Source organism: Macaca mulatta, chromosome 2 (genome assembly GCF_049350105.2).
Source record: "Macaca mulatta isolate MMU2019108-1 chromosome 2, T2T-MMU8v2.0, whole genome shotgun sequence".
NCBI lineage: Eukaryota > Metazoa > Chordata > Mammalia > Primates > Cercopithecidae > Macaca > Macaca mulatta.
The window spans coordinates 137,680,992-137,697,156 of record NC_133407.1 but is presented as its reverse complement, the minus strand read 5'-3'; the positions used below and the strand labels follow the sequence as shown (position 1 = coordinate 137,697,156).

At 37.3% G+C, this 16,165-nt stretch overlaps 1 pseudogene; it reads right to left on the bottom strand.

Annotated features, from left to right (window-relative positions):
* Positions 1-12,012: 12,012 nt before the first annotated feature.
* LOC709524 (aldo-keto reductase family 1 member B1 pseudogene) lies at positions 12,013-12,966 on the bottom strand (annotated as a pseudogene).
* Positions 12,967-16,165: the final 3,199 nt, after the last annotated feature.

Sequence of the window (16,165 nt, the reverse complement as noted above, 5' to 3'; positions counted from 1 at the left end):
TGTTAAGTGGCTCCATTTTGTACCCAATCCATCTAATACACTTACTAATCTACTGACAGTCATTTTTTCCTCTAAAGTGGTACCATGGTTTTGGGTCCCCAATCCTGCTGTGCAGGATGAAAATGATATAATTTTACAAGTAACATTAATGCTTTCATAAATTGGAAATTCTCTAACACAACTTTTTTAAAGACCAAAACAATGAAATACTTATTGGTCTCAAAGAATTAGTATAATAAATAGATGATAACATTTTCACATGTAAATCATACCTTATCTCTTCTTGTATCCAAAGTCTGTAACATTTCTTACTATTAATTAGATCATATTTTGACTAAAGGAAGCATTACATAAGGCAGTAGGAATCTAAAATTTCAGACAAATTGCTACTAATGTACTATAATATTATGTTAATGGATACTCAGACTCACCAAGATACTGACCTGTAAGTATGAGTTACTCTTTCTGGTTTCTGAGCTCTATCATCCTAACAGCTGGGAAATTTAGGAGAAATCACCTCATAGCTCTGTCTACAAAATGAGGATAGCAATAGTTACCATTCAATAGAACATCAATTAATTAAAGCATAATGTGTTTAGACAGGGCTTACTTTAAAACATGTGTTTCGATTGTTATTTATATTTTTTTCAAGTAGTGCAATCTCAAAAACTTACATTTTTCTTTACTTGTCTGGATTTTGTTTACTTTTGCCCAAAGAAACTCTATAACATAAATGTGGTTGTTTCAATGAGTCCTGACACAATGTGAAGATAAAACATCAGGGGGCTTTTAAAATAATGTTTATTGTCTATTTGATAAAAGTCCTTGATTATCACTCATGCATTCATTCATTTATTCACTGAATATTCTTTGAGTGCCCGTCACTGAGGACAAGAGGCTTAACAAGACCAGCATGATCTCTACCCTCCTGGAGTTTAGTAGCCATAATGGAGACAAATATTAGTGATCACACTTGCTACAAACTGGGATACATGCTAAAAAAGGACAGAGGAATAGTGATAGATTTCAACAAAGAAACTCAACTGAGGTTGAAGGGGAAAATATTCTGAAAAAGTGACATGTAAGATGAGACCTAAAGGATGAGTGAGAATTTGCCCTACGAAATTGTTTCTGGAGAAGGGAATAGCATGCCTATGTGTTCTGATGAAGGAAATGAACATGAGCCAGTGTGGAGGGAGGGCAGTGGGCAGGAGAGACAGTGGTGAGTTTGACTGGAGTATAGATAAGGCCATGTCTTATAAGCCTCAAAGGCTGATTTAGAAGATTGAGATTTTTCTCCTATTCACAATAAGAAGCTGTTGAAGGGTTTTAAACAAGGAAGAGGTTGGATAGAGCTTGCATTTCACAAAGAAGACTAGCTGTTGTGTGCAGAATGGATTGCAGGGGCCAGAGTGGAAGCCAACAGGAGGCCATGACAGTTGCTTGATGAAAGATGACGAAGTCTAGAATGCTTTGCACAAAGCAGTGAGGATGGAGAAGGAGATGGAGAAGGGGATACAATTTGGGGGCACAATTGATAGAGTTTTTCAGTAGAATACATGGATGACAGATTTCTGTATAGTGTTCTGTTTAAGTATCTGTATCTCAAATATTCTGTATATTTTTCCCTCCTGTCTTTGAACTATGGCCACGTATTCTTGCCTTTCTAGTCCACCAATAAGTCTCAAAATCTTTGCTTCATCCCAAGGAATTTTAAAAGTATTACCTTTCCCATGAAACTGGCTCTCAATTGGAATGAACGCTCAGTTCAACATGCTTTGCTTTTTGCTGCATCTTGGTGTTAGCAAGATATTAGAGTGCAGCAGCGTTGCCTGCATTGGTGTCTTATTCCTCCTCCTACCCTATTTTATAAGCATCTCAGATGTCACAGCAACATATTGGTCACACTACACTGCAGATTCTATTACTTAGTATTCAACAAATATTTCCTGACATTGATTTTTGTTTAAAAGTAAGAATAAGAACTTATGCGACAAAAACCCAGACATTCTATTTTTGGGGATATTAGGAATTTTAAAAATAGCAGCCTTAAAACAATCAGTGCATAGTACAGGTATTACTATATATTTGATTGATGTTCTCTTTGGCTCAGTTAAAAAAAAATCTATGGGTATACGAATGCAAATACATATATCTACTATGTAGCCATAAAACCTAAAAAGTAAAAATTTTAAAAAAAATCTATCAGTCACAGACACTGTTTTTTAAAATCTCTTAGAGTATAAACACTTCTGGTTTTAATAATTAATGGTGCCAATCTTCCAACACTGTTGTTTAATTCTTTCACCTATGTTAGTTCTGTGACCACCAATGAGATTGTATGTTTTAAGAACTGAAAACATATTTTGCTTTGTATCTTCCAAGATGTCTATCCAAATTCCTAATGGCATTGACTCTGTTTCCCTGGGCCTCACTGTATTCTCACAGCTCATGGCACTCCTTTTGGACTGACCTTGCTGCCCTCTTTGGAACCCCACACCCTGGTCCCTAATTTTGAGAATGTACATTCGCCAACCTATTTTTTCAAATCTAGTTTTATTTCTCTCCATTCATACTCTTTGAATCAATGATTGTCTGCTCAATTGTTGCCTATTTGCTAATTTCTCTTGGAAGCATTCAGTGGATTTTTATATCACAACCTTGTCATATAGCCTAGAACGTGAGTACATCTGCCTTTGTTTGTCCTCATGGGGATTTTATATCTTAACTATTTCATGTGTGATACAGTTCTCAGCATATGCATGTAATTTCTTGGCTCAGTGATCTAGAAAGCAAAATAACAGAGAAATACAAAATAGTCAATTGATACAAAATTCACATCTTCACACAGGTTAATGTTTGTGACAGAAAATACTGGTTACCACACATGTCCATTCTGTCCTTCTTTAGCAATATAGCTCCCAAATTATTGTTGGGCCTATGGCCACACAGCTAAAGATTATATTTGCTAGACACGCTTACAAATAACTGTGGCCATATAAATACATTCAGGCAATGACATCTAGAGAGAAGTGATGTGTAGAGCTTCCAAGTCATGGCCTTAAAGGACAAGAACATGGTTTCTTCTCCACTTGCTAGAAAAGTGAAAATGGCAGTGGGAACTGAGGTAGTCCTTTCAGACTATGAAATGGAAGACATTTATTGAGGCTGAAAACATGCAAAGATAGGATTGAATCTCCAAAGTGGAGAACCACCACCGCAGTCCTAGGTCACTTCTATTATGATACTTAATTAATCCATTGTTACTTTGTTTTGGGTAGGGCAGCCAAACTTGAATCCAAACACAGTAACACAACATTTCCCTTGGTTTCTGGAGAAGCCCTTGCTGTTCATCAGGTACTTTATGCTATTCAAAACACACAGCTAGTAGTAGTAGAGCTTGAATTTGAACTTTCCTATTTCCAATTTGCATTAAATTATTGCACAATCCAAAGAGTACATGGTTAGCATTGTTTCTAAAATGTGTTTGCCTACATATATGAATAAAAAAACCACATCTATGCTCTTTCATGTAATGTCTAGCCTTGCTATATTACTATCTTAAGTCTATAGTATTACTGTTGTAAGTCTATAGTATTATTGTCATCTAACTTTATGAGAAAGTTTTATTTTTTCAGCAAATTTAACTCCACATACACTTAGAAAGGACCTATGTGACTTGAAAGTGAGTTAGGGACATACATTACCTCGTTACATCAACTTAGCGTGTGCCTGAAGAGACCCTATAATACAGTGGCTCAAACAAGCGAGAATTATTTTTCTCCATGGTAACAGAAGAAGGCAGATTGCCCATCATGGAGAGGCAGTTTTGTTTCATGAGGTCATCCAAGCGTCCTGTTACTTTCCTTCTTGCTACTCCACAATTCTCTGGGTTAGAAGCTCACAATTTTTTTTCTGTAAAGTACCTCAGTAAATATTTTAGATTTTGAGGACCATGTAATCTCTGATGTCTCTGATGCAACTCCTCAACTAGTCATGTCTGCTGCAGTGTAGATTTGTCCTTGAGCAGCTCATAATTTGTTATGGGATAGGGTCAAATAAGCATAAATCTGCCATCTAATATGATGCATGTGCCAATATGTCTAAACATGCACATGCACACATACCTCTATGAGATATAGATGCAGAACAAGACTGGTTATAGATTATAAAGGAAAACCAGAGAAGGGTGTTCACATCTCAAGAAGTCTTTATAGTCTAAATAGTCATTCATCAAGCAGAAAGCACATAGAGGAAAGGAATTTCTTGCAGGGACACATAGAGGAAAGAAAATTCTTGCAGTGAGAGCCACAGAACTGTGTTAGGATGGGCAAAGTTATGCTGTACAAACAAATGACCACAAAAGTTCAGTGGCTTACAACTAATATGTATTTTTTGATAATGATAAAGATTGGTCTCAGCTATGCAGGGGCTCAAACTTCTTGAAGCTAGCAGCATTTCCACCATCTAGAGCATCACCAGTCACTGTGGCAGGAAAAGACACCATGGTTACACCAATGCTGGCTCTTACTTTTCCCCAGAATCACATGAATCACTTTTACTCACATCTTCTTAGTCAAAACAAGTCCCACGAACACATCTTAATTCAAGAAGATGGGAAAGTGTAATTTTACCATGTATCTTAATGAGCTAGCAGGGGATATTTGTAAGCCCTAATGTCAACCACAGTTATTGAGGACTCAGAGACAAGAATTCAGGAGTAGCCAGAAGCCAGGTGACTGGAGCCTTTAGAAGAGGAAAAATAGGTGTATTGTGCTCTATCTGTATGAAACTATCAAATGTGCTTAAAGAGGAGCCATCCAACTGAAGGATCGCCATGATGATACTGAAGAGAATAGATTAGAACCGGAAGAGTACTGTTCTTCCCGGAGTGAAAATGTATATTATGGGTAAAAATTTGGAATGTGAGGATGAGGTCAAGAAAAGAGTCAAGAATGTTACACAAGTCTATTCATGTGATAAAGTGACATAGACGTACACACACACACACACACACACGCACACGTAAAAACTGATGAAATCTGAATAAGATCTTTATATTGTCCCAATGTCCATTTTCTGCTTTTGATATTATGTAAAATGGAACTTCAGGAAACTGAGGAAAGAGTACATGAGGCCTCCCTGTACTGTTACTTCATTTTCTGTGAACCTATAATTATTTAAAAATAAAATAAAATGGTCTCAATATTTTAGAGGGTTTTTAAAAACTGGAACTAATAATTAGCATTTGCATAGTGCTGGGTAATTTGTCATCACTTTCACAGACATCATCTTACCCGCATAACAACTCTCAGATATTTGACAGATGTAGTAATTGCTGGAATTATTGCCTTTATGAAAAAGTCTTCTGTTGTCCTATTAAACACCGTATAAGAACAAAAGTAATGGAAGTATAATGTAAGAGGAGCTTTTAAAATCTATCCCCCTTTGACATATTTTCGAACAGAATATTGTTCCTAGATGACTCACACTCCTGGCATCTAAAATGAAGTGTGATGGAGCCATATATTTTTTAGGCAATGTACATCATAACACTGTCACATGATGAACATGAAAATGAAATGTTTCCTAGTTGACCACAGCAACAGTAATCTGAAGTCCAAATAAAGAAGGCCTAATGCCCTTTCCTCTTTTCTTTTCTCAAAACATATAGTGGAAAATGTGTGGGTCTTGAAAATCTTTAGAACATTTTTTACATGGCAAATTATTACCAGCTATTGCCAATGACAAATTTGAATCAATACCCATTCTCTGAGGCTGGGTGCAGTGGCTTACGCCTGTAATACCAATACTTTGGGAGGCTGAGGTGGGTGGATCCCTTGAGCCCAGGAGTTCGAGACCAGTCTAGGTAAGATAGGGTGACCCCGTCTACCAAAAAAAAAAAAAAAAAAAAAAAACTAAAAAATTAGTCAGGCATGATGGCATGCTTGTGGTCCCAGCTACTGGGGAGATTGAGGTGGGAGGATGGCTTGAACCCTGGAAGTCCAACCTGCAGTGAGCTCTGGTCATGCCATGCACTCCAACATGTACCACAGAACAAAACCCTATCTCAAAGAAATTTTGATTATTTCTTCATGTAAAAATTTAAATTTTGGTCCACCCTGGGGTTTTTTGTACTAATTTTGATATTTTTAAAAAAGATTACATTAAAACATTATTTATTTTGATTACTGATAATTTGGTTCTTCCCTTAAGCTTTCTGACCAAAGCAAGTGCCTCATTTGCCTCTCTCTGAGTAGAAAAAATGATGACTCTTTATGACAGTGAGGGAAGTTGTTTACCTGCAGATAATCACCAAATATGATTTTGCCTGCTAACTTCACCCTGGGCATCATGCCTGACTCTGTATGTTAATATCAAAATGGTTTTCCATGTTATCAGAGAAAATAAATCAGCTAATCTGTGTTTAAAAACAGATCTTCTCTACAAATGATATAAGGATTTTCCCTCAGGAATTTCATAAGCAGGTTATTTGACATGACATACAGCTTTCTTTGTGAAATATTATGTCTGCATACACTGAAACACAAATTTTCATTGTTTTCCAAATCATTTGGTTTTGGCCTTACTTTGCAGGACTGTGGATTTTGTTTTGGTTTACTTATTTATTTTCTTTCTTTTTAAGCTGTTGAACACCCGCCGCATCTGAGATATGCATCTAAGTCAATTGTTAGCTTTTAGATATATCACAGTTTCCAACGGCAAGCTAAAGTTAATGAGTTAATAAATAAAAATTCATCAACATATACATATCATGCCCTTGACAAGAAAGCATCATTTTTGTTGTAAGTTAATGTTTAGAAGTTTTATGGCTGAATTTTGTGTAAAAAGGGAGATATTATCAAACTCAAGTACTCTTCCATTTTTCTCAATTTTCTCATTTTTAAAATGAAGGGAGAAATTAATTGAAAATCTTGTTATTTTTACAAAGACCTCATGGAAAATTCTTGGACAAAACTCTTTAAATTAATATCAGATTGCTGTCCTGTGATGAATTCCACGTGCTTATGTCACTCAAATGAAAGAGTATATTTTTGATATTCCATTGTTTAATGTAATTTTTCATCATCACACTTATACCTAAGAATCTGAATTCCAACCAGTTGCCTACATCATTATTGGTCTTGGATTTTGAGTAATTTTTCATTTTTATCACATATAAAGGGTAATTAACTTGCTATTTTTCTGAACTTAGAGGAAAATAATTTAAGGGAAAACTATGGATTAGAATTCCAAAGAATCTAAGCTCATTGAAGAAGTGATCAGGGTCTAAGAAATAAATAAATATATATATATATATATATATAAGAAATATAAATACACATATGAAATATATATAATTAAGTATATATATTTATATAAAATACATATATGTTATATATAACTTAATAACAAGATTACATCAAGAGGAATTTGAAGGGTTCTGTTTTCTCCACATTTTATTAAACTCTATATTCATTTCTTGAATATCTTTATTTACAAAGTTACATCTAAATAAAAGAGAGACTCAAAATTGGTTAAGGAATGAAAACTGAAAAACAATTCTAAGAAATGCTCTTAGAATCAGAACAATTAACCTGAAAAAGAGGAAATAGAAATCTAACTTCAAACAGGGGGACAGGAGCAGTTATAAACAGCATCCTTTACTGGGAAATGCTCAAATGGAAATAATTCTTAGGTGCATTATGAGGTACAAATTGGATAAAACAATAAACTTTCTTCTTGAAAGGAATAGATGAGTTATATATTTTCTTATTTTTTTCTAGAAGAATTTTTAAAGTTATAGAATCACTTGCCTAAAATAGCTTAAATTTGGTTCTATATGAAGACCAATCAATAGATATATTGAAGTCATCTTTAGAACTTTGAGTTCCTGAAATTAAAAAATTCATCTCCCAAGCTCTTTAACCTGATGTATAGCTATAGCAAACTCTAAAAAAAGAAAAGCCTAGATATCATTTTCTTTAATAGGGTGCAATGATAAAAATCAGGACATAGTATGTCCCAAATAATGACCTTTAATCCCACTAGGAAGCAACTCATTGTTTCTGTTTTAAACATTGTAATTGCAATTTTGAAATATATTTCTGGTTCTAAACATAATTCTAACTATATTTTTAGAACTTTGTTAGGACAAAAATTAAAAATTAAAAAATATAATTAAATAATACAGTTTTTCTGTAGTGGTATTATACTGGTTAACTTAGCTTGAAACATGTAAGTGTTCCAGAATATATTAAAATGTTCAAAATTCTGTTCATTCACTATCACTGAAGACCCTCATTACTCTACCTTATGGGTAAAATATCTCCAAGTACCAAGAAAGGACTCTGTATTTAAGCCTGCCTAAAATTCAAGGGATCCAAAAGTCTCAAGAGAGATTTGACAAAGTGAAGCCTTAGTGAAAATGTTTGAGTTTTTCCTACTCTTAAAGAATCCCAAGGGTTTTTTTTGAACTGAATGTCACTCTTGCAACTGGTGTAGCAAAGTGCGTTGATCTCCTGTTGGTGTATATACACTCATTTCATTTAGTGTAGTTTTTTAAATGTAGCCAATCTAGATTTAAATTGAACTTGTCATGCTAGAGTGCATGTGTCCTGGTTCTGAATCACTCCTGTTCTTGTTGCTATAGTGACCAGCAGACATCAGGAGGAAAGTGGAAAAGAGGAATCTTCATTTAAGCAGGCATGTCCATCTGACACCCCTGTAAGCAGTAGTTCTCTTTACTTCTGTACCTTTTAAGGTTAGTGTAGCAAAAGGAGTTATCCTATTTTGCAGGTTCAGCTTTTATTCTCAGAACTTTTAAAAAGTGTATTTTGGGTTAATACTAAAGTAATAATGGTAACAATGCCAGAATTTAAGAGACAAGGAAAGATTATTTTTATTCTGGAGTACAGTTGTCCCATTATCTTAGAAGAGTATGTCATGGTGTTCACTATTTTCATTTCAGTTTTTCAAGCAGCGATTCTCAACCAGGAACACATTTGCACCCCAGGGGACCTTTGGCAATGTCTGAGATTTTGGTTGTCACAAAGAGGGAGTAACACTGCTGGCATCTAGTGGGTAGAAGCTAGGGATGCTGCTAAACAGGCCACAATGCATAAGACAGCCCCCTTCAATAAGAAATTATCTGACTCAAAATATTAATAGTGCTGTGACTGTGAAACCCTACTTTAAAGCAATGGTGGCGCATTTTCAAAACTGATACTACTCTGCGAATCTCCTAGGATGACAAGTTGACAACTCTGAATAAGGGCTGATATTCTAACTCTTGGAATGGGATGGGCAGAAAAAAAGACAAGATATTTAGACATTCATCTAGTATATTACTTTTCACATCCATAAGCCATAGAAAGAAAGAATTTCCACAGGAAAATATTTGAGTGTTTCTTAACCATTTATTTGATCAGTCCTATTTCTCTTGTGCAATTGTACAAAACTTTTCTCATTTTTGCTTGTCTTAAAAAATACAAGATTGAGAAGTAGATAAGAGTTCAGTCTTCATCATGTAATAATTTCTTGGTGTCTACACTGGGTTTCTGGGAGCTACTATTTATGATGATAAAGAGCAGTATCGGTTGAGTCTTGGGAACCCACCTTGAAGTCTCGGTGCACATTTTCCTGAATGTATTACATTTTGGAAAATAGAGTTTTGGTCCATAGAAAGTTGATTTTCTTTGTTCAAATCACTTAAAAACCCCGAGTTTAAGTAATTTTATATCAACAATAGATGAATAAGGGAGAGCATACAAGTAAAGTGGGCACCAGGCTATGCTCAAAAGAGATGGATTTCACATTCAACAAGATAAATGAAACTCTTAGCAAGGCTGACCACAGTGTGCTCATCCCACCACTTCCCTCAGCCCTCAGGTATCCTCTTCATGGACTGTGGTACTGCAGGAATTTACGATAGGGAACATCAGGCATTTCCTCTTTCTTAAAATTGAGCTGGTACAACATATATGTATTATAAGTCTCTGCTGCAGGATAAAAACAAAAATGAAAAGATAATTCTCTAAGCTCATTTCTCCTGAACTTCTCAAAGAAAACTGTTATATTATGTATCGGTCTTAAAGGCAAATGATGTAGATCTCTTCTAGAATAGTATTTTTGCCTTCTTGCTATCCATTCTCCCTTTTCTGACATCGATCCTTTGATTATCCTTTGGGGCATCATTACCCTCACCTGTTCTCAGTGTATATGATTTAAACTGGGTTGGCCCTATCTCCGACTCCACAGGACCAGCACAGACTCATGATCTTGCCAAGAAGTATCTCCTTGGCTATAAATCTGATTCCATGGCAGGCGATGAAAACACGATCAGGCAATAAGATATATATTTGAAGTTTATTGGACATAATTGCCAACTGTGGGATACAAACAACTAAACATTAAGGCAGTACGGAAAAAAACCAGAATCTGGAGAAAGAGAAAGACTAACTGACATAATTTGAGCAACTGGATCCAGCAGCACCTGAAGTCAGATACCCATGGATATTTTAGTTATATGTACCAATAAATTCATCTTCTTTTCTGTTTAAGCCAGTTTGATTTCATTTTCTGCTTTTCAAAACCAAAAGTGCTGAAAATGTACTAAGGGGGAAAAAATAGAAATGTGAAATAGCTGAAAATCAGATGATATTTGTGTCTTAGCAAATGATGTGCTTATTCCTTTTATCTTTCCTTTAATATGTAAACTTAATTTTAAAGAAATGTTTCAACCAATTTAGCCAATTTGTTTCTTGTCGACACTCTTTTTTTCTCCTAATGGATGTATTACGTTTTGGAAGATTGACTCTGGTTCCACAGAGAGTTGATTTTCTTTGTTCTTAGTATCACAGAATAGGCTCCCAATGAATAAAAGAAAATTTTAGTTCACTGTTATCTATTGTGTAGTGAAAATGATTGACTCGCTAAACGCCAACCATGAGACCAGCCAATCTTGTTGATTCAACAAAAGTATCACCTGCCATCAAGAAATCTTTTCAGTTCCTGAAGCTAACTTGCAAAATATTTATAATAATCATGCCTGAAAATGTTGAACATAGTTAAGATTGTTTATCTCCTTTATTGAGTAATGATTTGAGAAATAAGAGAGAAGAATCATTCAATCTGAAAAGCAATCTTGAACTGTAAACGCTATTTAAAAACAAATAATTGTTTTATCTCTGAATGGTAAGACTCAGCAAACTTTCTTGACTAAATGACCCTTTGTCAGCTATGGATCTATTGCAAATTAAAATTAGCATCATCAGAATTTGGGAAATTTAAGCATTAATTATACGACAGAATACATTGAGTTTTTTTTTTTTTTTTTTTTTCACCAAAGCACTTTTTATTTGAGGCAAAGAGAAGTCTTGCTGAAGGGATTACAGTTCCAAGCAGTCAAAACTCAACTGTTATGGCCAGGTGCAGTGGTTCTCGCCTATAATCCCAGCACTTTGGGAGGCCAAGGCAGGAGGATCATGAGGTCAGGATATCGAGACCATCTTGGCTAACACGGTAAAACCCTGTCTCTACTAAAAACACAAAAAACTAGCTGGACATGGTAGCAGGCACCTGTAGTCCCAGCTACTCAGGAGGTTGAGGCATGAGAATAGTGTGAACCTGGGAGGCGGAGCTTGCAGTGAGCCAAGATCACGCCACTGTACTCCAGCCTGGGCAACAGAGCGAGACTCCATTTCAAGAAACAAACAAACAAACAAAAACAAAAAACTCAACTGTTAGTGGCACTATTTTGACCTGGTATATTTTGCTTCCCTTTGGTCAGAAAAGGGTATTCAGGTTATACTTTCCCCACCGGGGCAAAAAGAACAAAGCAAACTGAAAGAGACTTCTACTCTACTGACACTGCTCTTCAGATCCAACATCAACCTAGATAAGTCCTTGCTGGCCACTCTACAGGCTGCTCTCCCACTGCTGAGTGACACAGGCCAGGCCATACTACATTTGCAAGAAAAAAATGAGATAGGAAACACAGGTATAGGTCACTTAGGGATGAGCAGGCATCCACAGCTTCAAAACTTCATGGAAAGGGTAGTCCTTGTGGGAGGCATAGCTCGCCAAGGCACAGACCCTCCAGTTCCTGTTGTAGCTGAGTAAGGTGGTCATATCCTGGCTGCTCAGTTCAAAGTCAAAGACCTTAAAGTTCTCAGCAATGCATTTTGGTGTCACAGACTTGGAAATCACCTCCAAGTTCCTCTGCATGGGGGAACTGGATCAGAATCTGGGCTGTGGTTTTATTGTGCTTGGCTGAGATCACTTTGATCCTGGGATCCTCCAGGATGGACGGGGCCTCAGGCTTGGCCCAGGGTCTGTCAGGAGAGCCAGGGGGGCTATAGGTGGTCACCAAGATGCCCTTGGACTGGCAGTACGGGAGTGAGGTACAGGTGGCACTCAATCTGGTTAACTGCTGGTTTATACCTTAAGCCAGGTTTCTTTAAGATCCTCTCCACCTGGAGATGATTACAGTCGGAGATGCTAATAGCTATCACCAGCCCTTCATCCACCAGCGCTTCCATGGCTGCGCATGTGTTCACAATGTTGGTGTCATTGGGAACCATGTTGTCCGACTCGTCCAATGGGAAAAATTCCTTTCCAGGCTTAAAGTCGGTCAGCCAGTGAATAAGGTGGAGGTCCAGGTAGTCCAGCTTCAGGTTGCTGAGCGTCTTCTGGCAGGATCCTTTCACCAGGACCTTCTTATGGTACGTGCACCCCAGCTTGCTGATAAGCCTCTGGCTTCACCACCTGCTCCCTAAGCTGCTCCTGAATGGCCACCCCCACCTCATTCTCATTCTGGTACACGTAGGTGCAGTCGATGTGGGGGTACCTGACATCGATCGCCACCTTCACAGCCTTGGTTACCTAGCTCAGAAGGGACTTCCAGGTGCCCAGCCCCAGGATGGCCATCTCGGTGCCGTTGGTGAGGACAGGGTGGCTCACCATGGCTGCTGCGCTCTCCAGACCCCTGCCCAGATCCGTACATTGAAATTTTTAATATCTAAGTTTTCAGGAAAACCCAAGTGGTAATTAGGAATGCAAAGTTTGGGGAAAGTTTTCATTCGAATACAAATATTGTTATTATTATCTTTAAGTCATGGTTCCTCAACATTGGCTGCGTATTGGAACCAGTTTGGTTTTAAAAATACTGATAATTGAGATACAATATATGGAGTACTGCCTGCATTAGGGAGGTGTTAAAAACCTCTCCAGGTGATTCTAATGTGCAAAGTTTGAGCATAATTGCTTTAAGTCAATGCTACCATTTTAATGCTCATATAAATCACCTGGGGGTGTTGTTAAACTCAGTTTCTGATTCAGTGGGCCTAGAATGCAGTCCAAGATTCTGCATTTCTAACTCTGGTTGCTGGTGTGGGTACCACATTTGGAGTAGCAGGGATCTAAGGCATTGGTTGCGTTTTTGGAGTAAATGCGTATAAGAGAATTTTCTAGTGTCCACCCACTGCCTGTCTTAAGACTGAAAATCTCTTGTGATGAGGAGGTTTGTGGTAATTGAACTTGACCTGTAGAGGACATTCTATTATAATGAAGACTTGTTGAGAGTTGCTATTCCTGCTGATGGTACTACCTTTGCAAAGGGTGCAGGAAAGGAGAACTGGGGTGCTACCAAGTTTTCTGATTTCACACCCTCTGGCTCTGTTCAAAGGGGTGCTTGGCAAAATGGCAAAGCTTGACTTTTATACCTTCACCCACGCCTTGCCCTACTCCTTTTCTCCTGGCCTGCTAGCCAAGCCAGCCACCTTCCTGCAGCCAGTTTCTCTACTTTACTAATTAAAATACAGTTTTGAAGATCTTACTCCCTCCAGTTGCACCCCAGTGGAAGGCTCTTAATTGATTCCAGATTGGCAGCCCTCTTAGTGGATGATTCAGGAATGTTATGAACTTCTGTTTGAAAGTGGAGATGAAATCTCCTTTCTTTTGCCTTGTATTCAGTGTTCTACTGACTCACCGCTTCCCAAAACAACATCCTTTTCTGAAATAAGATGTAGTTGCAAATAAATTATAGTTTGTGATATATTAGTACCCACACCTTATTATAGCCCATGAGCTAAGGGGCTAACTTCAACAAAGATCCCAATCCCTATGTCTCAAAAACCCTAATCAAATTCGGCTTGGTCTACTTAAATAGTAGACAACATAAACATAACAACATGGGGAAATATTATTTTCTTAGCAGCAATTTCATCCCCAAGGAAGTGGTTTTTTGGGGGCGAATGTTTTTGTTAAGTTTGGATAGAGTCAGAGTGAGATCTTTTAAGGACACGCTTAGGGAAAAAAATTACAGTTTGCTCTTAGAGTTAAATGAAATGCGCTTATTTGGCCAAGTGCGGTATATAAGTTGAGCACAGGAGCTGAGAACAGCAGATAAGATTTTTGGCAGCTGTATCAGGAAGGGGGAAGAGAGATGGTGTTACTAACGGAGAGAATAATTTGTTTAGGGCAGGTGGAGATTAGATATCTGGAGGAAATTTCAGTGCATTTAAAAAATGTTTTGTTTTTAATTTTTATGGATATATAGTAAGTGTATATACTTATGGAGTACATGAAATGTTTTGATAGAAGCGTCCAATGCGTGATAATCACATCATGGAAAATGAGGTATCCATCCATTCAAGCATTTATCCTTTGTATTACAAGCACTTCAATTACAATTTTTCATTTATTTTAAAATTTACAATTTTTATTGACTATCATCACCCAGCTGTGGTATCAAATACTAGGTCTTATTCTTTCTAACTATTGTTTTTTGTACCCAAATACCCCCTGCGCCTCCTCACTACCCTTCCTAGGCTCTGGTAACCATCCTTCTATTTTCTATATCAATGAGTTCAATTGTTTTAATTTTTAGATCCCACAAATAAGTGAGAACATGTGATGTTTGTCTTTCTGTGCCTGGCTTATTTCACCTAACATAGTGACCTCCAGTTCCATCCATATTGTTGCAAATGACAGGGTCTCATTCTTTTTTTATGGCTGAATAGTACACCATTGGGCATATGTATCACATTTTCTTTCTCGGTTCATCTGTTGATGGACATTTAGGTTGCTTCCAAATCTTGGCTATTGTGAACAGTGCTGCAACAAATGTAGGAGCTCAGATATTGTTTCAATATACTGATTTCGTTTCTTTTGGGTATATACCCAGCAGTGGGCTTGTGGGATCAAATGGTAGCTCAATTTTTAGTTTTTTTTTCTGAGGAACCTCTAAAATGCTCTGCATAGTAGTTGTACCAATTTACATTCTCACCAACAGCATACAAGGGTTCCCTTTTCTCCACATCCTTGCCAGCATTAGTTATTGCCTGTCTTGTTGATATAAGCTATTTTAACTGTGGTGAGGTGATATCTCATTGTAGTTTCGATTTGCATTTCTGTAAGGATCAAGATGCTGGGCACATTTTCACATGACTGTTTGCCATTTGTATGTCTTTTGAGAAACGTCTATTCAAATTGCTTTGCCGTTTTTAAATTGGATTATTAGATTTTTTTCCTTTAGAGTTGTTTGAGCTCCTTATATATTCTGGTTATTAATCCCTTGTCACTGGGATGATTGGCAAATATTTTCTCCCATTCTGAGAGCTTTCTCTTCACTTTGTTTATTGTTTCCTTTGCTGTGCAGAAGCTTTTTAACTTGATGTGACCCCATTTGTCCATTTTTGCTTTGGTGGCCTGTGTTTATGGGGTATTACTCAAGAAAATTTTGCCCCAGCCAATGTCATGGAGAGTTTCCCCAATGTTTTCAGGTAGTAGTTTCACAGTTTGAGGTCTGATATGGTTTGGCTCTGTGTTCCCATCCAAGTCTCATCTTGTAGCTGTCTTAATTCCCATGTGTTTTGGGAGGTACCTGGTGGGAGATGATTGAGTTATGGGGGCGGGTCTTTCCCATGCTGTTCTCCTGATAGTGAATGGGTCTCATGCTATCTGATGGTTTTAAAAACAGGAATTTTCCTGCACAAGCTCTTTTTTTTGCCTGCCGCCATTCACGTAAGATGTGACTTGCTCCTCCTTGCATTCCGCCATGATTGTGAGGCCTCTCCAGCAATGTGGAACCGTGAGTCCAATTGAGCCTTTTTTCTTTCGTAAACTGCCTCTCAGGCATGTCTTTATCAGCAGCGTGAAAATG